Source organism: Choloepus didactylus, chromosome 2 (genome assembly GCF_015220235.1).
Source record: "Choloepus didactylus isolate mChoDid1 chromosome 2, mChoDid1.pri, whole genome shotgun sequence".
Taxonomy (NCBI): domain Eukaryota; kingdom Metazoa; phylum Chordata; class Mammalia; order Pilosa; family Megalonychidae; genus Choloepus; species Choloepus didactylus.
Genome location: NC_051308.1, coordinates 148,922,561 through 148,945,751, shown reverse-complemented (window position 1 = coordinate 148,945,751; position 23,191 = coordinate 148,922,561). Strand labels below are relative to the sequence as shown.

The 23,191-nt window shown below is 37.9% G+C and overlaps 1 protein-coding gene across 1 annotated transcript in view; it reads right to left on the bottom strand.

Annotated features, from left to right (window-relative positions):
- Positions 1–127: 127 nt before the first annotated feature.
- LOC119513585 overlaps positions 128–23,191 on the bottom strand; it is a 57,862-nt gene continuing 34,798 nt past the window's right edge. The window contains exon 3 of the mRNA XM_037808929.1: positions 128–181. The gene's annotated coding sequence lies outside the window, so the exon portion shown is untranslated. The remainder of the gene's footprint in view (positions 182–23,191) is intronic.

Below are 23,191 nucleotides of genomic sequence, written 5' to 3'. Positions count from 1 at the left end.
AAATGGCCTGGGCAGATGCTGCAAGACATCTGATGATCTAGTCCCATTAGTCCCAGAATGTCATTCTGCTACATTCTTTTAGTCCAATCAATTCATTAAGGTCAGTCAGATTCAAGGGGAGAGGAATTATACCCCACTTCTTGGTGGGAAGAGTGTTAAATAATTTGCAGGCATCTTTAATCTGTGACAGAAGGAGTGGATTGGTTAGAATCAAAGAACATATTAAAGGACTTTCCTTGGACTTGAAGAGAGACCCCCCTCTATTGACTTCTAAAAGTTGAAATACCCAGATCTCTGTCCTTGACTGCTCTACCTATTCTGTCTCCCTAAATTGTCTCATCCAGTCCCACAGCTTCAAAGATGCTTATATAAAGATGACTCTCAAGTTTATACCTCCAGATGTAAAATTTTCCCCTAAGCATTGACTATCTAGCTACTTACTCAACACATCCACTTGGATCTTTAAGAAGCATCTCAAATTTAACATGGCCCAAACAAATCTATTACTTTCTAATCCCACCTCAAATATTCTTCCCCCAGTCTTCATCCTAGAAAATGATACAAATATACATTAGTCACTCAGGACATGTACCAAGGAGCCCTTCTTGGCACTTTCCTCCTCACACAGCACAAGCAATCCATCATTGAGTATCTAATTCCAATTCATCAATAGATACTATTAGCTCTAACTTCAAAAATATACACTGAACCCAACACTTCTCTCCATCTCCACTTTTCCCATATAAGTCAATGCTGTCATCACCGCTAACCTCCTAACTGGTCTCCCTGCTGCATTCTTGTCCCCTCATTGCACCTCCTCTATCCACATAGCAGCTAGAGTAATCTTTTAAAAGTGTAAATAAAATCATATAATTTCCCCACTTAAAATCTTCTAAAGACTTCCCATTGCAATCATAAAAACCTATAAACTTCTTGTCGGGGTCTATCAGACCCACCAAATCTTGCCCTGTCTGCCTCTCTGATTTCATCTTCCTCCACTTCCCCTTGTTCACTGTGCCCCATCCATTCTGATCTTCTTTCTTTCCCATTAACACACCAAGCATGTTCATGTCTCTGGCCATCCCACCATTGTTCATTCTGCTTGGTGAGCTCCCCCAGATCTTCATGTAGTTCCTCCATTTTTATCATTTAGGTGGTTAAAAAGTGTCTTCAATGTCACTTCCTCAGAGAGGACTTTCCTCTCAGCTAAAGCATGCCAAGAACCCCATGCGGGATTTAGAATTGCCTTTTTGCAAAAACTTATATGCTGTTTACAAGTGTGGCCAAGGAATTAGAATGGACATGAACATGCAATGATAATTAGTCAGCAACCAGGTGAATTCCTGCAGGGCCTTTGCACCCAGCCTGAAAAAAAGGACTTTGAAAACACATCATCCCAGTCACCTTCATCACAGACCCCATCATAGCTTCTTCATAACATTTATCAGTATCTGAAGTTCTCATGCATTTCTTGCTTATATGTTTATTGCCTGTCCTCCTCCCTCACCAGAGCATGAACTTGTTGGGGGTACTATTACTGTCTGTCTGATTCATAGCTGATTCTCTAGTACTTAGAGCTGTGTAAGCCAAAAAATAGGTAGACAAAAAAATTTTTGTTTAAATTGGCTATTCTGCAATGAGATTGGGAGAGGTTGGAGAGATGCAGGAAAACCCTCTTTCTTCTATGGTATGGGACATAAAGTCTGGCTGATAGTGAGGAAAAGGTGTGGCAGGGATTTCAAGAAAGTTGTTGAATCATCCTAGACTCTTCTCTCACAATTTGAAATGGTATTTTCAAAAAAATCAGTAATTGGAAGTTTTGTTGTTTCCATTCTAATTAATGTTTCTTAAAAAATAATTTTATGGAAGAAAGAATTTCGATTTTTACCCTTTCAGATTAGCAGTGGTTTTCAAAAACAACAACCACATCTTTTACAATTGAATTTATTTACTTTAATCTACTGGTTTTGTTTTGTTTTTGTTCTTGTTTTCCTCCCTCTCTTTAAAGGATCTGCTATATCCGGCCCTGACAACACAGGACCAAACACCCAGGAAAGCACAAATTTCAAAGCTTTCTTTCCTTGTGGCCTTTCATTATAGCCTTAAACAAGTCCTTCATGTATCAATATTGATGCCTCTATCTCTGTTTCCCATCGTCAAGGTCTAGGTGTTTTGCAAGAATTAAATAGGCTTATTTGTCTTATATGTGTTGGTCATTTCCTACATTCAAATGAAAAATTCTATTCAATGTCTATCTGGGCTTGCAAAACATATTTTCTTGTTCAATTTTTTAATGATGTTTTCTTAAAATGACTTTTACAACACTTTTTGATTAGTTCGTTTTTATTGCCCATGTATACCACTCCTCTAGAATGTTGCTGGGAATTAGATTGAATTTATGAAGATGATAAAAAGAACAATTAAAGAATTACTTCTGACAGGTGAAAGCACTCGATTATTTTTTCCTTAGAGAAATGCACATTTATACATAGCAAAACAGCTTTTGGAAGCCAGACCAACCTGCTGGGCATGCTGAACCAGTTCTAGTCTATTCCAAAAGTGGAAGGCAACATGTGTGATTCATTTCTGAGACATTTCAGAGAGCCAAATGTGTTTCCACATGATAAAGCATGCCAAGAACCCCATGCGGGATTTAGAATTGCCTTTTTGCAAAAACCTATATGCTGTTTACAAGTGTGGCCAAGGAATTAGAATGGACATGAACATGCAATGATAATTAGTCAGCAACCAGGTGAATTCCTGCAGGGCCTTTGCACCCAGCCTGAAAAAAAGGACTTTGAAAACAAGCCTCTGATCATAATTGTGTGTCTACAGACTAAGAGCTCCAAGAAATTAAACATTGCCCAAACTTCTTTTAGCCAGCACCCTATCTGGAATCTTGATTAGAGAGCTTATTTTTAGAGTTGTCTACATTTGGTCAACCACATGTGCAGGAGGAAAGAACACAGTATCACTCTGAATGTGTACCTGCAATTATTCTCTCTTACTGAACAGCAGTTGGAGCCTGGGAGTTTCCCTTATTTATTTCTGGGCCTTCAAGCAGATCTGGATGTAAACTATTCCTGGACTAAATATTGGTTTAATTCATTCTCATGGATCTTCAAAGAAGATTCCACAGTTTGCTTTGGGATGCAGCAATTCTTATCCCGACCTGCTAAGTGTAACCTTCATCTTCCCAGAAAATATTTGTGGGCTTTTGAGTATGAATGATAAAATCAGTTGGGTATTTATTTGGCTCTAAGTTCCTACCCTGATTTCCTATAAGGACCCTCAACTTCCTAGGTTTCTCCCACTTTCATGGGTCCCAAGTGGTTTCATGATCCTAGGAGCTTTATTTCTTCTTGCTGCTCCAGGATCAACCTCCTGGCAGGGCTACAGCCGGGATTCTGCACCACTTCCTCCCCTGCTGAGGCTCTGCTACAAGATGGTGGGAGACTGATTCTTACCCCCTTCCTTCTGGTGACTATTATAGCCCTCAGAGCTCTAAGCTAGACTTTAGGCTAATTTATTTAGGCCTCCAAGAGGCAGCCCTTTTTAGGTTTCACTGCTCTTTTCGTTAAGGACTTAAAACAAGACCAGACCAGAGAAATATTAATTTGTGTCAATTGTAATAACCAATTCCTCACAGGTAGATAGCTGGTGTCCTAAGACCTGTCATATCTCTTGGTTTTCTGCTACCTTAAGATGAATTTCCTGCCCTCCCAGGCAGCCCCATCCCCTTTCCCCAAAATGGTTAGAGAAAAAGTCTCTTTTCTTTCTTTTTGGTTTAGGAAATGTAATCATGATGTTCTAAGGAATTGACTATCAGTCCCAAATTTTTACATCATTTTCTCCTGAAGGCTTTGAGACCCTTATGCAAATAATACTTGCTTACTCTGATATCTCAGACTTTCCAAAGTGAACTTGTAGTTTATACATCTTTCTTTTCCCCTACTTAACCAAGGTGGGCCTTATCCACATGACATTTCTAACACTTCCCCAAGCTTGATGGAATTCCCAGAGAGCTATCACATGCATCTCTGTCTAATTCTGCACTGCAACTTGGCATCAGCCTCTTCTTTCTGCTAGTCTTAACTCACTCTAATCCTTCCATTTTCCAACCAACTCCTACACAACCATGATTACAAAACTCAAGGATATTAAAAGCAGCAACCCCCACCCCAAAAAAAGTTCTGGACCCTTGGATTTAGATGATTTAGCCACGATGGAAAAATATGTTCTTTGGAGGCAAAATAAGCAAGACTTTCAAGTCAATATTCAGAAAAATTTCATTATTGTCTATCTATTGCAAACAAAACAGGATTTTAGAGTTGCCACCGACATGATTTAAGCCCCTATCATCTCTTGCCTGGACTCCTGAAATAGTTTCAATACTTCCACTCTTCCCCAACTCTAACACATTCTCCACACAATATCCAGTGGTCTTTTAAAAATATATGTCACTTCCTTGCGTAAACCCTTTTGATGATTGCCATTTGACACAGAATAGAATCCAAACTCATCACTCTGGCCTCCAAGGCCCTGATCTGTTTCCTGCCTACCTCTCCACTCATCTCATGCATCCTGCGCTGGCTGAGTCTGCTCCAGTCACAGCAGTTCTCTGTCAGTTGTTAGGATATGACATGCTCTTTTCTGATTTAAGGACTTTGTACTTATTGTTCCACTCCCTGGAATGCTGTTCCCTTGGTTCACTCGAAGCTGGCTCCTTCTTATTCTTAAGTTTTCAGATTAAATGTCACCTTCCCAAATGGGCCTTTCTTGAACCATTCCATTATACTAATGATAATGATTATAATTACAATAGAAGTAGTAATTATTAATAATTATAAATAGAAAGAATACTAGTTTACCCCTACTATTCTCTGTCATTGAATTTCATTTCCTTCATAGTATTAGTTGTATTCTATTTATTTGTTTATTTATGGTCTGCCTTCCCAGCTTGAATGTTACCTTCCTGACAGAATTGGCATTATCTTGTTCACTGTTGGGTCCCTATCTCCTCACATTGTGCCTGGCACATATTAGGCAATGAGTAGATTTTTGTTGAAGGAATAAAGTCTTAGGATTGGAGAGTAACTTAGTAGTCATCTAATTCATCTAGTCCCTTAACCCAATCCATTGCTTGTTTTTCAGCCCACTGTAATGCAGTGGCTACTTGGGTAGTGGTGTTTATGCTGATAGAGAAAAAAAAAGAACAATGGGAAGGAGCTGTTTCCTTTTCCATAGTTGATTTTACCTTACTTGTACTGACATCACCTTTACTTCTTACTGTGCAGACATATAGTCTTATGAGTAATCTTTTCTTAGCCAAGTAGCTAATCACGTAGCCACTCCTTTGAGGAGGGTTATAGTTGAGTGGGTTCTAGATTAGTGTTCATCTAGTTATTCATGGAATCTTAAAGATTTTGTCTATTAACATCTTAATTATCCCTTAATGTAATATTTTCAAACCATGTGTTTTGACTCATTAATGAGTGATTAAATCAATTTATTACTCAAAACCAGCATTTGAAAAATAGATTAGAAAATATGTGTGTTGCATATGTAAAACTAAGTACTGCTTAGTGAAACTTTTGTTTCAGTCATATAAATATGTGTATGTGTGTGTACTGTGTCTAGATGTAAAACATATTTCTTATTGTGGGAAATAATGAACAAATGTCAACAACAAAAAATTCGAAAGCCACTGCTTAAAAAACATTCAGCGTCTTATCATAGGAAGGAGGCTATCTGGTAGTCCTAGGATGGCATTTGGGTTGACTTCCTGGGCTCTGTTCAACCTGGGCTCTGAGGCTGTCCAAGATTAATGTGAATGAGAGTGATAATTTGCCCTGTTTCTAAATGAAAGCACTATTCACCCTATAGTCTGCAAACGCTATTTAAAAAATCTCTTAGAAGCACAGAGAGCACATCAACTATTTGAAGTAACTACAAATATAATAAACACATTTCATCATCAGTTCTCTATTACTTCTTTTCTTCTCTATTCTCATATTAGAATAAGTCTGGCCTCACAGATCAGGGCCAAAAAGGCCAGAGGTCTGGTAAGAGTTGGGAAAAAAAAGGAGAAATGAGTGAAGAGGTTCAGGAAGTAGGCACGAAGGGAACATCATAAGTTGTTCTCCCTTCTGTGCCAATTCTCCTCGGATGGCTTCTCTTTTTTCAGTGAAATAGGAAGCAAGATCATCATGAGGATGGAGGAGGAGGTGTTGCAGGTTTGATGAAAGAGAAGAAGAGAGGAAGTAGTGGGAGAATGAGTGGACTGGGAAAATGTGTAAGACTGTGGGCAGCCCTAAAGGATATGCCTGTCAAGTGGGACCAGTGAGCATGGTTACATGGTGAGCTGGGGATGCGGGCATGCCATAGTCAGAGAGTTGAATTTAACCCAAGAAGAAAGGAAAGTCCTGTTTAAGGAGAGGGAAGCAATAAGCAAAGTTTGAGTTCCTGGAATTACGTGATGTGTAAATATATTTTAAAAATCTCCAGAAGCAATACATTTGGCTGTAGCCTCCACCCAGGAAGCTGGAAAACTCTCATTGCATGTGAAATGTGTAGCACACCAGACTGAAATAAGGTAGCCTAAAGGAGCTTGCTTCCCTGGTCTTTTCTCTCTGGGCTGCAGAATCCCAGCTATAAGAGTCATTTAAGGTCTGTCTGGTCCAGCCACTTCTGTTCACTTTTTAAATATTAGGGGTGGGGGGAGAAGGCTTTTATAACAATGACCAGAAATAACTGAAAAAGGCTGAGTGAGTCCCTGTTATGGAGTGTGTGCCAGTTTGAATGTATTGGGTCCCCCAAAATGCTATTATTTTTTATGTAATCTTGTGTGGGCTGATTTATTAGTGTTGATTAGATTGTAATTCTTTGATTGTTTCCATGGAGATGTGACCCACCCAACTGTGGGTGATAACTCTGATTGGATAATTTCCAAGGAGACGTGGCCGTGCCCATTCAGGGTGGGCCTTGTTTAGTTTACTAGAGCACTATATAAGCTCAGACAGAAGAAGCGAGTTTGCTACAGCCACGAGGGACACTTTGAAGAATGCACAGGAGCTCAGAGAGGAGCTGCAGATGAGAGACAGTTTGAAGCCAGCCGTTGAAAGAAGACTTTTGCTTTGGAGAAGCTAAGAGAGGACAAATGCCCCAAGAGCAACTAAGAGTGACACCTTCGAGGAACTGCAGCCTAGAGAAGAACATCCTGGGAGAAAGCCACTTTGAAACCAGAACTTGGAGCAGATGCCAGCCACATGCCTTCCCAGCTAACAGAGGTTTTCTGGACGCCATTGGCCATCCTCCAGTGAAAGTACCCAATTGTTGCTGCATTACCTTGGACACTTTATGGCCTTAAGACTGTAACTGTGTAACCAAATAAACCCCCTTTATAAAAGATGATCCATTTCTGGTGTTTTGTGAAAAGGCAGCATTAGCAAACTAGAACAGAGTAAGAACTATAAACAGTTCACTAGATAGTTCATTTCAGCAAAATTCCAGAATATATCAACAAACTGAAATTAATAATCAATAAAGGTCTAGATTTATCCTCAATGAGAAGCCAGGAAAGCTAACGACTTGTCTCTCTTCTAGCATAATATGATGTCTTTTCCTAATATAGATTTTTTAATGCAATTTTATTAAGATATATTCACATAGCATACAGTCCTTCAAAGTGTACAATCAGTTGTTCATAGTGTGCACTGATCACCACAATCTTTGAACATTTTCATCACTCCAAAAAATAAAACAAAAATTAGAATAAAAAAGAACATTCAAAACATTCCATTCTCCTCTTCCCCCTCATTGTTCATTTATTTTTTTCACAGTCATTCAGTTTCTTTAACTTTATCAAAAAATTTAAAAAACAAAAAATAAAAAACATTTCAAACAAAACTAAAACAAAGGAATAAGAAAAAACAAATTATCTAAAATAATTATATTGCTTCCAACATGTACCTACCCTACCTCAAGAAAATAAACAGACTATAACCCAACAAAGGAATAAGAAAAACAAATAACCTAAAATAACCACATTTCTGTGAACTTGTTCCTACCACATCCCCCGGAAATTAACCAATAATAGACATTCCTAAGCATTCCCAGAACATTAAGTTTACCCTCCGTAACTTATCTGTTCTTATTAGATTATAATTCCCCCTTCACTGTTTGCTGTCTATTGCTAGGTACCCTACATTCTACAATACAAACCATTTATTTTACATTTTTCACAGTGTTCACATTAGTGGTAACATACAATATTTCTCTTTTTGTGCCTGGCTTATTTCACTCAGCATTATGTCTCCAAGGTTCATCCATGTTGCCATATGTTTCATGACATTGTTCCTTCTTACTGCCATGTAGTATTCCATCATGTGTATATACCACATTTTGTTTATCCACTCATCTGTTGAAGGACATTTGGGTTGTTCCCATCTCTTGGCAATTGTGAATATTGCTGCTATGAACATTGGTGTACAGATATCTGTTCACGTCACTGTTTTCAGATTTTCCAGGTATATACCATGAAGTGCAGTTGCTGGATCGAAGGGTAACTCCATATCTAGTTTTCTAAGGAACTGCCAGTCTGTCTTCCAGAGTGGCTGTACCATTATACAGTCCCACTAACCATGAATAAGAGTTCCAATTTCTCCACATCCTCTCCAGCATCTGTATTTTCCTGTTTGTTTAATGGCAGCCAATCTAATTGGTATGAGATGATATCTCATAGTGCTCTTAATTTGCATCTCCCTAATAGCAAGTGAAGCTGAACATTTTTTCATGTGATTTTTGGCCATTCATATTTTCTTTTCAGAGAACTGTCTTCTCATATCTTTTGACCATTTTATAATTGGGCTGTCTGTGGTATTGTCATTGAGTTGTAGGATTTCTTTATATATCCAAGATATCAGTCTTTTGTCAGATACATGGTTTCCAAATATTTTTTTCCATTGAATTGGCTGCCTCTTCACCTTTTTTGACAAATTTCTTTGAGGTTTAGAGGCTTTTAAATTTGAGGAGTTCCCATTTATCTATTTTTTCTTCTTCTTTTTTTTTTTTTTTTTTTTTTTTTTTTTTTTTTTTTTGCTTGTGCTTCTTTGGGTGTAAGGTTTAGGAAGTGACCTCCTAATACAAGGTCTTGAAGATGTTTCCCTACATTATCTTCTAGGAGTTTTATGATACTATCCTTTATATTGAGGTCTTTAATCCATTTTGAGTTAATTTTTGTGTAGGGTATGAGGTAGGGGTCCTCTTTCATTCTTTTGGATATGGATATGCAGCTCTCCCAGCCCCATTTGTTGAAGAGACTGCTATGTCCCAGTTCATTGGCTTTGGGGGACTTATCAAAGATCAGTTGGCCATAGATCTGGGAGTCTATATCTGAATTCTCAATTCAATTCCATTGATCTATATGTCTATCTTTGTGCCAGTACCATACTGTTTAGACTACTGTGGCTTTATAATAAGCTTCAAAGCCGGGGAGTGTAAGTCCTCCCACTTTGTTTTTCTCTTTTAGAATGTTTTTAGCATTTTAAGGCATCTTCCCCATCCAAATAAATTTGGTAACTAGTTTTTCCAAGTCTGCAAAGTAGGTTGTTGGAATTTTGATTGGGATTGCATTGAATCTGTAGATGAGTTTGGGTAGAATTGACATCTTAATGGCATTTAGCTTTCCTATCCATGAACAAGGAATATTTTTCCATCTTTTTAGGTTCCCTTCTATTTCCTTTAGTAAAGTTACGTAGTTTTCTATGTATAGGTCTTTTACATCCTTGGCTTATTCCTAGATACTTGATGCTTTTAGTTGCTATTGAAAATGATATTTTTTCTTGAGTGTCTCTTCAGTTCAGTCATTTCTAGTGTATAGGAACATTACTGACTTATGTGCATTAACCTTGTATCCCAGTGCTTTGCTAAATTTATTAGCTCAAGAATCTGTGTCATCGTTTTCTCAGGGTTTTCCAAATATAAGATCATATCATCTGAAAATAATGACAGTTTTACTTCTCCCTTTCCAATTTGGATGGCTTTTATTTCTTTGTCTTGCTGGATTGCTCTGGGTAGCACTTCTAGCACAATGTTGAATAACAGTGGTGACAGCAAGCATCCTTGTCTCATTCCTGATCTTAGAGGGAAGGCTTTCAGTCTCTCGCCATTGAGTACTATGCTGACTGAGGTTTTTTCATATATGCCCTTTATCATATTGAGGAAGTTTCCTTCAATTCCTACCTTTTGAAGTGTTTTTATCAAAAAAGATGCTGAATTTTGTCAAATGCTTTTTCAGCATCTATTGAGAAGATCATTTGACCTTTCCCTTTTGATTTGTTAATGTGTTGTATTATATTGATTGATTTTCTTATGTTGAACCATCCTTGCATGCCTGGAATGAACCCCACTTGGTCATGGTGTCTGATTTTTTTAATGTGTCTTTGATTTGATTTGGAAGTATTTTGTTGAGAATTTTTGCATCTATATTCATTAGGGAGATTGGCGTGTAGTTTTCCTTTCTTGTAGCATCTTTACCTGGTTTTGGTATTAGAGTGATGTTAGCGTCATAAAACAAATTAGGTAGTGTTACATTGCTTTAATGTTTTGAAAAAGTTTAAGTAAGATTGCTGTAAGTTCTTTTTGGAAGGTTTGGTAGAATTCCCCTGTGAAGCCATCTGGCCCTGGGCATTTATTTGTGGGAAGCTTTTTGATGACTGATTGGATCTCTTTGCTTGTGATTAGTGGGTTGAGGTCTTCTATTTCCTCTCTTGACAGTCTGGGTTGTTCATATATTTCCAGGAAATTGTCCATTTCCTCTACATTATCTAGTTTGTTGGCATACAGTTGTACACAGTATCCTCTTATAATTTTTTAAATTTCTTTGGGATCTGCAGTAATGTTGCCCTCTCATTTATTATTTTGTTTATTTGGGTCTTCTCTCTTTTTGATTTTGTCAGTCTAGATAGTGGCTTATCAATCTTGTTGCTCTTCTCAAAGAACCTACTTTTAGTGTTATTTATTCTATCTGTTTTTTTTTTTTTTTTTTTTTGTATGTCATTTATTTCTGCTTTAATCCTTGTTATTTCTTTTCTTCTACTTGGTTTAAGATTAGTTTGCTGTTCATTTTCTAGCTTCTTCAGTTGCTCCATTAGTTCTTTGATTTTAGTTCTTTCTTTCTTTTTAATGTATGCATTTAGAGCTATAAATTTCACCCTCAATACTGCATTTGCTGCATCCCATAGTTTTGATATGTTGTGTTCCATTTTCATTTGTCTCTATATATTTAGCAATTTCTCTTGATATTTCTTCTTTAACCCACTGATTGTTTAGGGGTGTGTTGTTTAACCTCCAGATATTTGTGACTTTTCTAAATCTCTGATGGTTATTGACTTCTAATTGTATTCCACTGTGATCAGAGAATGTGCTTTGAATAATTTCAACCTTTTAAAATTTATTGAGGCTTGTTTTATGTCCCAGCATATGATCTATTCTGGAGAAAATTCCATGAGCACTAGAGAAGAATGTGTATCCTGGTGATTTGGGATGTAATGTTCTATGTATGTCTGTTAATTCAAATTCATTTATCACATTATTTATGTTTTTAATTTCCTTATTGGTCCTCTGTCTGCTTGATCTATCTATAGGAGAGAGTGATGTATTGAAGTCTCCCATAATTATTGTGGAAACATCTATTGCTTCCTTCAGTTTTGCCAATGTTTGTCTCATGTATTTTGGGGCAACTTGATTGGGTGCACAGACATCTATGATTGTTATTTCTTCTTGTTGAATTGTCCCTTTTATTAGTGTACAGTGACCTTCTTTGTCTCTTGTAACATCCTTGCATTTAACGTCTATTTTATCTGAGATTAATATTGCTACTCCTGCTTTCTTTTGGCTGTAGCTTGCATGGAATATTTTTTCCATCCTTTCACTTTCAATTTCTTTGTGTTCCTGTGTCTAAGATGAGTCTCTTTTAAGCAACATATTAGTGGTTCATATTTTTTAATCCATCCTACCAATTTATATATTTTAATTGGGGAGTTTAATCCATTCACATTCAATGTTATTACTATAAAGGCATTTCTTGAATCAGCCATCCTATCCTTTGGTTTATGTTTGTCAGATATATTTCCCCCCCTCTGTTTATTTCCTTTAATGTACCCTTATAAATCTCTTTAGTTCTGAATCCTTCTCCATACCTCTCTTTCCTTTCTCTTTTTCTCTGCCAGTAGGACTCCCTTTAGTATCTCAAGTATGGCAGGTCTCTTGTTAGCAAATTCTCTCAGCATTTGTTTGTGAAGATTTTAATTTCTCCCTCAAATCTGAAGCAGAGCTTTGCTGCATAAAGAATTCTTGGTGAGTAATTTTTCTCTTTCAGAATTTTAAATATGTCATACCACTGCCTTCTTGCTTCCATAGTGGCTGCTGAGTAGTCACTGCTTAGTCTTATGTTGTTTCCCTTGTTTGTGGTGAATTGCTTCTTTCTTGCTGCTTTCAGAACTTGTTCCTTCTCTTCAGAATTTGACAATCTGATCAGAATATGTCTCAGAGTGGGTTTATTTGGATTCATTCTGTTTGGAGTTCATTTGATGTCTATAATTTGCATATTTATGTTGTTTAGAAGGCTCGGGAAGTTTTCCCCAACAAAATCTTTGAATACTCTTCCTAGACCTTTACCCTTCTCTTCCCCTTCTGGAAAACCAATGATTCTTATTTTTGTGTACTTTATGTTGTCCATCATATCCCTGAGATCCATTTCAATTTTTTCAATTTTTTTCTCCATTCTTTCTTTTGTACTTTCACTTTCCATTCTGCACTCTTCCAGTTCACTTATTCTTTCCTCAGCTTCCTCTAATATAGTACTGTGTGTATCCAGAATCTTTTGAATTTGATCAGCAGTTTCTTTTACTTCCATAAGATCATCTATTTTTGTATTTACTCTTGCAAATTCTTCTTTATGCTCTTCTAGGATCTTCTTCATGTCCTTTATATCCTGTGCCATGATGTTGTTGTTTGTGATTACTTCTTTGATTAATTGCTCCAAGTACTGTGTCTCCTCTGATTTTCTGATTTGGGTGTTTGGGTTTGGGTTATCCATGCCTTCTGGTTTCTTCACATGCTTTAAAAATTTTCTGTTGTTTTTGACCTCTTGGCATTTGCTTATCTTGATAGGGTTCTTTTAGGATATGCAGACTTATTTGAACAATTATCTCTAATTTGTCAGAGCTACGGCCTGGTGGAGTGCACTTTCTCTGCCTTCCCAGCAGATGGCACCCCTGAGTCACCTGTTACTCTCAAGCCAATTCTCCCCAACTTTGTCTATGCAGTGAGTGGGGGTCCAAATCTTGTAGGGGTCCAATCAGTGCACTGAATTTCTGTGTGCAGTTGGTGCAGCCAGCCCTGAAGGTGTCGGGTGTACCCTGTGCAGTTAGGGAGGGTAAGCAGCTTTAAGACTCAAATCTCCCAGCTGTTCCTGGGGACTTAAAGCTGTTACATGAGTCCAATACTTTAGCTTAGACTCCCCACAGTCTCTCTCTGCTGCAGGCTCACAAATCCCTGGGATTGGTGTAGGGCCCTTGGGACTACTGTGCAGGACCCTGCCTCCAAGCTATGCCCTCTGCAGGCCTCCACAGAGGGAAGACTGCACAACATCACAGGCAAGTGAAATCCTCTAGGGAAGCTCAAGGCCATGGTGCTGTGCATGGGTGTTCCCAGCCTGCTGAGAAGATGGCTGTACGGGGTGTGGTAATTTCCCCCTTCCACAGACCTCCACGTTCCTAGTTCTGGGACAGTTAGCTGTGGGTGTGTGAAAGGCTATCATCTACGACAGATACTGAGGTGGGTGCCTGGGGCTTGGAAGGCACTCCCCACTACACTGGACTGCATGGCTCTTGCTGCCAGATCTGCAGCTGCTTTTGGGGTTTTTAAACTAATCCGTCTCCAAATGCCAACCCCCAGTTTCTTCCAAGCGTGGTGTGGCTGCTGTTGCCTGAGCAGCCTCACTCACTCATTTCTGAATGCAGACTCTTGGTTCCACCTAGTGCACAGTCACTGTGGATGTTGCAGACTTTGTCCAACTGGTACAACCTTGGAACTGGTATTCTGGAGCACTTTCTGTCTTTTATCTAGTGTTTTTCTTGGAGAATTATTTTGCTCTGTCTCTCCTAATCCACCATCTTGGATCTCTGTCCCTAATATAGATTTGATTAATACTTTTCTGTGTTTTCATCCTCACTCTGTTTTTATGTCAAGATGTTCCACCTTAAAATGTTTACCTGTTGAATCTGAGTCTTTATTAACAACAATGGAAAAAATGCTCACTCTCTGCTTAAATATTGTAATCATTTGTTTCCTTCACTCAACAAATATTCATCAAGTAGCTATTATCTGACCAACTCCATGCCAGGCCCTAGGGATGCAAATGAAAAAAGGTAGCAACAGGCTTTGCTTTTACTGATTTGCATTTATAACTAAGCAGTCACAATGAAATGAGGTAGATGCTTTAAAAAGGTAGGATTGTCAGGTAAATACAAGATGCTCGGTTAAATTTAAATTTCAGGCAAATAATGAATAACTTATTAACGTAAGTATTTCTCATGGAATACGGCAACCCTGTGGAAACTCTCAGAACAAGAGCTTTTAAACCAGTCTAAGGGAGTGAGAAAAGCCTTCCTGGAAGAAGCGACATTTAAACTGAAACCTACATTTTACTTTATGTACCAAGTCATTATCAGTGTTATTGCTAAGGAGGATTCAATTTTCTCTGCAAAATTACCTTTTCGAGATGTGGACATTGTTTCTTTCTCCAAAGGGTTCTTCCCAAAGTGAGAAGTGTGGGTCTTTTAAACTCTTCTCTTTTTCTGTAAAAAGAATAACTCCAAATTGTAGTCTGTGCTGGTTTGGATGTACTATGTCCCCCAAAATGCCATGTTCTTTGATGCAGTCTTGTGGGGGCAGATATATTTAGTGTTGATTGTTTCTATGGAGCTGCGACCCACCCAACTGTAGGTGATAACTCTGATTAGATGATTTCCATGGAGATATGGCCCTGCCCATTCAGCTTGCGCCTTGATTAGTTTACTAGAGCACTATATAAGCTCAGAAAGAAGGAGTGAGCTTGCTACAGCCAAGAGGGACACTTTGAAGAATGCACAGGAACTGAGAGAGGAGTTTCAGCTTACAGAGACATTTTGGAGACAGCCTTTGAAGCAGACTTTTGCTCCAGAGAAGCTAAGAGAGGACAAATGCCCCAAGAGCAACTAAGAGTGAAATTTTTGAGGAACTGCAGCCTATAGAGGAACATCCTGGGAGAAAGCCATTTTGAAACCAGAACTCTGGAGCAGATGTCAGTCATGTGCGTTCACAGCTAACACAGCCATTGGCCATCCTTCAGTGAAGATACCCCCTTACCTTGGACACTTGAGACTGTAACTTTGTAACCAAATAACCCCCCCTTTTATAAAAGCCAATCCATTTCTGGTATTTTGCTTAACAGCAGCATTAGCAAACTGGAATGGAGTCTAAACTGAGAAATTTCCCCATTGGATGCAAAAAATGGCTGCCATGGAACTTCTTGTGTAACACTATCAAGATTTCTTCTGGGTTGCAGCAGCTCAAGGTTTTAAGGTTTTACCTCTTTATGCCCATATCTATTTAAGCCACACAAGCTATTAATTGGTGGCATAAATTTTAAATGAATTATTTATGTATATTCTTTGAAAAGAGTACTTTTTGGATTTTAAGAAAAGGACTGATTTTCGTATTTTGAAATACTGGAAATGCTATTCCAGCTTTCTCCCCTGCCTGAGTCTCTTCTGTCTGTCTTTGTCTTTCTTCCAATGCAATCTCTGGCTAATGTGTGTTACAAGAATCTCGAATGTTTCTGGGAAAACCAACCAACCAATAAACACTTACCACTTCTCAGTAAGGGATATCACTAATACTAGAATATATTTCTATGTTTTTCAGTGAACAGATTATTTGAATCAACCCATTTATAAGCATTTAAACTTATTACCACCAAATTGGTTGAAGAAGATGTTAAGGGGATGAAGCAATTCTTTTGAACAAACTTGATCATTGTTAGTCTATAAGGAAAGACAGCTGCTTATTTTTCTAGCGAATGTTGTCACAGACCAAAAAAAGTATTGGTACCTCTTTCAACTCCTTTTTAGTCTGAACTTCAAAGCCCCTCTGAAGATGCATCAAGTGAGTATGCCTGTGTAACTGCAGACATTTGTAACCCTGGCTCGCTTCCCCAGGGGAGGAGAATCATTTCTCCAGGATCCACAAGATCTATAGCACTGCCCTTATACAGTGGACACTTTGGGAGATCTTGACAGCTCACAATGAGCCCTTTAACTGGTCCCCACCTATGGCAGAACTGTGTGTAACGTCATCCAGCGCCCCCTGGCCACAGGATTGGATGCTGACACAAGCTGAGCAGAGCCCTTCCCAGGGAATTGGAGTGAGAATGGGAAGAGGGGGAGAATGAGTCTTTCCAAGTGGCTGGGCTGTAAAATGTTAATTTGGGAGCCGTGGCAGCCATCTGCCAGCTGCCGTATGGTTCAAATACTAAGAAAGCCAGATGCTAAGGAAAACAATGAAGTGAGAAATAGAGTGAGTTCTCTCTTGAGTTCCCTCTGGCCTTCCTCTTCCATTTCTAGTCCGTCTGAGGCCTGACTGCCTACTGCTCAGTACGACACCCTAAGTTCTTATAATTTCCCCCTTTTTACTTAAAATAGGTCAGGTTGTTTTCTATTATTTGTAAACATAAATATCCCGATGATCTGAGTGCTGTGTGTTCTGACCCCACAAACCCGTCTGGTGAGACAGTCATTTCTCTAGAATCACCCTTTGATGTGCACACTGCTCTTTGCTTAGAGACACATGCCACTCATCAATCCTGCTGGGCGAGTCAAATGAGTAAATAGCCATGAAACAGAGTGGAAAGGACTAGACAGAACTGAATTCAAATCTAACTACATGACTTCTTTGCCATTTGACCTCAAGTTCTGTAAGATTTCTGAGCCTCCATTTATTTATGTATTAACACCTGCCTTGCAGGGTTGATTAAATGAAATAATGCATGTAAAAACCTCTAAAACAGGGTTTGGCACATCGCAGATGCTCAATCCCTGATGGCTACAGATAAAGCATGGAATGGGGACCTATAACATTCAGGGTCTATCACCTAGCAGCTGTAGTGATATTATCACTTAGTATCCATGGATATGCGTAAGATGCTCCTCTATAGTAGATAATGAGATAAATATTTAGATGGTTTTCAGTTTTTCTGCTATTAACTTCATAACTAAATCTTCATGCACATCTTATTTTCTTAGGCTTAAGTCAAAGTGTAGGCACACTGTCCTGGCTTTTGATACATATAGTCAAAATGCCTTCCAAAAAGCTTATTACACCTTCACCAGTAGTGTATGTCTACACACTGTAGCAGATGACTACTTGTGCCCCCAAATCCATTCTCTCTTTCTTCCAGATTAGAGTTTTATTGGGTATATGGCTGCCCAGACAGACTACATTTTCCAGCCTCCCTTGCCACAAATTGTGGCTGTGAAACTTAAGTTCTTACCACTGGGTCATGAGATGCACAACATCATCATTTGCTTAAAAGGTAATTGTTTGCCTTTCAGTGCTTCTGTTTCTCACTTCCCACAGGCTAGAACTCAAACCCAGCTTGCACCATGTAAATAAGAACACCCTATGGGATGGCAGAGCAAAAAGATTGAAGGACCTTGAGACCCTGAATAACCTCATGTAGGAGAGCCTCCCTAGCAGCTGGAGCACTTGCCTCTGACATGTTACATGAAATGTCTCTTTGCTACAGAATCTCAGCCTGAATGTAAATAATGCAGAGGAGTTCATCCATTTTTTATTAGTAAGATACTTTGGAGTACTAATTAGTTTTATACAATTAGCAGGGTTACATAAGACTATTTGTATTATTCATAACAACCAAAATGATGTATCCTCCACTTACATGTCCCAGTATTTCCTTTATTGATATTATCCACACCTTCATTAAGAAAAGTTTCTTTCATTATAAAGTGCAATGGGTTTTAGTGCCACTCACTCTACCTTCCTTCTCCACAACAGTTCCTTCAGTCTTAATGCATAGTCCGTCTGTCCTCACTGCACGCTACTGCTTTTCAAGTACATAATTTGTAATTGACCCAAGCAGCTTTGAGCAAGTACTGTGGCGTTCTTTTTTTCCCAAGTCTGAATTTTCAGTTGGCTATCTGAAAATATTTTGAAAGATTTTAAGTCAGATTTCTAAAGAGTTAAATCAGTTGTACAACTCATTGCGGAGGTTATAGTCTAATTTTTATAAAAGTAAAGGCTTAGTATTGCAAGGGGGCCAATGTTAATTACTTCTCTTCTATGGTCACTTATGGAGGCTTTTAATATATGTACTTCGATGCTCTATCATTGTACATTAAATGTCAGGTTAAATATTAGAGCTTCTAGGTTATATGTGGATATTCTAGAAACAAAGTGAATAGTGAAAGTATTTTGTGCAAATTCCTAAATAGTTTAAAGTTTTCTTTGCTTCTCAAGTAAATGTTAAATTGCTCTGTAATTAATGCCTCCTTTTCCCCCTTCTCTCAATGATCACAGCTCTGAGCTGTCTATTGTCCAATGTTGAAACAGTTTCTTCATTTATTTGATCCAGTTTTATGGTTATTTACTGTGGGATGGTAAATCTATAATTCCATCATGGCTGAACCAGAGTCTCTGAAATCCCGAATACAGTTTTTTTTAACCTTAATGCTATATGATCGGGATTATTTTATATTAAAGAAACATTCAGGAATCAAGAGAGCAGTAAGAACTGGGTTATGCATTGGCCCTTCTTCACTTGCAGTTGTTGGATCCTCCATGATGATAATAACCACAATTCTCTCCATTTCTCTTCCTTCATCTGTTGCTATCACCAACTCCCTCAGCACCTCCTCTGTATTTGTACTGCAAAGCTTCTAGTTTTTCATAATTTTGGTCCACCCAAGGCTTATAATGGTCTCTCTCTATGAAAACTTTCAGCTTCAACTTCAGTTCCCACTACCAACTGCTAACTCACTCTGTATCTCACATTCAAACTCTTGAAGAGACAATCTGATTGCTACTCCTGTCTCTCTCTGGGTGAAGCCTCTTGGGCCAGACCACCTCCTAGGTGTCTGACCAGTCTGTGGATTGACTGTCCTGGGTCAGCTGCCTCCCATAGTCTTGGTTGTGACAGGGGAAGTGGTTGGGGAATAAGTGGGTTGGCCACTCTGTGCAGAACATGGGCACCCAGTGCTGTTCATTCACCATGAGCCATGGCCAGAGAAGTTCTGCTAGAAGGGGAAGTGGGTGTGACAGTCACTGAGACTAGCGTATTGCAGTGACTTATTTACAGATCTCTCTCTCCTTTTAAATATGAGCCCTTTAAAGCCAGGACCCTGTTTTAGGTATTCCTTAATGTGTAGTGTCTAGCACATTGCTTGGCACATAGTTGTTCCTTAATAAATGTTTACTGAATGAATGACTGGATAAATTGATGAATGCCTATCTTTACTCCCTAACTTGTCAATTAACTCTCTTCAGTGGCCCCTTAGTTTAACATAGTTCCTTAAAATTAACAAATTACAAGACTACTTTGGGGATTGTTTTAAGAAATGCTACTTTCAAATATAATTAAAGTACTAATAGAAGTGTTTTAGAATTTTGCTTTAATGATTTTAATGAGTGTTCATATCAATTTTTAATGCTTATATAACAATTCTGGAGTGACATGGGAAAAGGTCACTTATTTACTCATGCATACTAAATACTCCCAAATAAGAATTTTTTAAAATATGAATTTTGATTGGTTTTTCTTAATTTGTCTGAATAAGTAATATTTTATAGCAGTTCTCTGGGTAATAAGAATCTCTGTGCAGATAGTAAGTATGTACTTAAATATTTGTTGACTTCCCTCTGAGCTAGTGAGTCATTGACCCTGAAGCTGGAGTGGGGTTGGTTTGTGCTGTGGAGAACTTAATCGTTCCCATGGTAACACAGAGCCTACCTACCTATGTCATCTTCCCACATCTTTGTTACATTTAAGGAAGGAAATCATTATTTACTTCAGATTTGATACTCTGATACCTTTTCAGGGCACAAATACCTAACCTCAGCCTTTCTAGTATATAAAACATGGCCATAGCAGCAGTAAAAAATAGTTGTTACAAGTAATACCTTATGAAATGAAAAACAATAGTCAATACTATGGTATTTTAGGATTTAATTATTTTTCATTTTTGCATCACAATTATCATGATGTTGGAATTAAAATGTACTTAACCAAATGGCTAACAGATGATTTTTATACTTTTGAAAAGGCAAGCAGTAAGTAACATTAAATGCTTAAATTTAAAATATTTTTACTTATCAAAACAGTAATTCTTATTCAATGTAGTAGAATAAGAAAATAAAGACAGGCAAAAAGAAGAACATTTAACAATGTTTTATGGTTTATGTCTTTCCAGTCCTTTTCCAGTATGTGCGTATGTGGGTGTGGTAGTAGTGAAGTGAGAGAAACTTCTCCCACTCTAATACATTTTACTCCATATCCTAATTTTTTTTTTTACTTAACAATATATTGTAAATATCTTTTCATTTATGTCAACTACAGTGTCATTTTTATTGGTTGAATAGTGTGGATGTTCTATTGAATGAATTTACTATACTTTATTTAACCAGTCCCCATTTTCTTGGACTTTTTTTTTCAATTTTTCACCAATGCAACATAAACCAAGAAAGAAGGGAGGGAGGAAGGGAGAGAGGAAGGAAGGAGGGAAGGAGGAAAGGAAGAGAAATGCAATGAATATCTTGTGGCTAAATCTTGGCACAGATAATTAATGATTTATTTAGCATATATTTCTTGAAGTGGAATTTCTGGTAAAAAGATATGTACTTTTCAGACATTTTATCCAAGAGTTCTCCAGAACCAATATAGTATCCCCTCTAATACTGGGTATTGTCTTTTTAAACAACCCTTACCAATTAGATAGGCAAAAATGGTGTCTTAATATTATTTTAACCTGCATTTTTGGTTACTGATAAAATTGAAATTTTTTCATCTTTGCTAACCCTTTTATTCCTTCTCTTCTGACTCACTTTTAGAAGTGTTTTGCCCATTTTTCTTTTTTTTTAGCATGTTTTATTGTGAAATATGACATATATACAGAAAAGTGATAACTTTCAAAGTATGATTTAATAATTAGTTATATAGGTAATTTCACAGAATGTTATGGATTACAGTTCCACAGTTTCAGTTATTTCCTTATTGTGAAATATGACATATATACAGAAAGGTGATAACCTTCAAAATACAATTTAACAAGTAGCCAAAGAGCAAATTTCAAAGAATGTTATGGGTTACAGTTCCACCATTTCTGCTATTTCCTTCTAACTATTCTAATACCTTAGCATCTAAATATATATATATAAAGATTCAGTATTTGTAATCCTTTGTTAAATCTTATCTTGTGTGTTGCTACCCCTTCCTCTCTAATCACTTTCTCCATCTTCAGGGATGTCTAGGCAGTGACCACCTTACCTTAACTTGTTCATAATGGAAAGGGGTGTTCACATTATGGGGAAGGGGGCTGCATCTGCTTGGTGTTCTTTAAGAGACTGTTGCTTCTGGGTTTGGGGACTTATCTAGCATAGGAACACTATAGAGGATTTAAGTTTCTGAAAAATAAACTTAGTGAGTGATACATTTTTAGAGTCTCAGATAGGGACCTGGGTATTTCAGGACTACTGTTTGTTAGGGCTTGGCATATTGTGGCCATTTGGGATATCTAGCTAGAGCTTGCGTAAGAGTGATCTCCAGGATAGCCTCTTGACTCTGTTTGAAATCTCAGCTACTGTAACCTTATTTTGTTACCTTTCTTTTTCCCCTTTTGGTCAAGAAGGCATTTTCAATCCCTCGATGCCAGGGCCAGGCTCATTCCTGGGAGTTGTGTCTCATGAAGGGGGAAGGTTAATGAATTTATTGGCAGAGTTGGGCTTAGAGAGAGAAAGGCCACATCTGAGTAACAAAAGAGGTTCTCTGGAGGTGCCTCTTAGGCATAATTATAGGTAGACCTAACCTCCGTTAGCCATAAGTTTCACAAGAGCAACCTCAAGATTGAGGGCTTGACTTCACATAGGATATATTCTGTTCAAGACAAACAATCAGTGTCTCACATTATTTTCACTTAGTTGTGCAATCATCATCACTCTCAATTTTAAACAATTATCATAATACAAAACACCCCAAAGCTCTTATCCGCCCCTAATTATTCATCCCTAGTATTATTGTAGTACTGATAAGGTATTCCTATTAAACATAGTCTATAATATACAATAGGTAGTTTTTCTGATATACCACTCTGCTGTTAACTCTGTACCAGTGTCATACCTTAGAAGCATATCATGAGAGCACTTATTCATACTTGTACATGCCTTTAAACAACAACTTTCAATCATGTTTGCCTTCAGTGCAGCACTGATACTTATAATCCCATAATGAACAGTCATCACCCCTGTCCATTCCCATACCTCATTAACAGGTCTGTACATATTAGGTTATCATTCCCCCTTCACTAGCTTCTGTCTATCTCTAGGTCCCCTATATTCTACATTATAAGACACTGATTTTACATTATTCAGAGAGATCATATTAGTGATAACAAACAATAACTCTCCTTTTGTGTCTGACTTATTTCACTCAGCATTATGTCTTCAAGTTCATTCACGTTGCCATATGTTTCGGGACCTTGTTCCTTCTTAATGCTGTATCATATATAAATACCACATTTTGTTTATCTACTCCTCTGTTGAAGGATGCTTGGACTGTTTCCACCTCTTGGTGATGTGAACAATGCTGCTATGAACATTGGTGTGCAAATGTCTGTTTGTGTCACTGCTGTCAGTCTTCTGGGTATATACTGAGAAATGAAATTGCCAGATCATAGAGTAACTCAATATCTAGTTTTCTGAGGAACTGCCATACTGTCTTCCACTGCAGCTGTACTATTATACATTCCCACCAGCAATGAATAAAAGTTCCAATTTCTCCACATCCTCTCCAGCATTAGTAGTTTCCTGTTTGTTTAATGGCAGCCATACTTATTGGTGTGATATGATATCTCATTGTGCT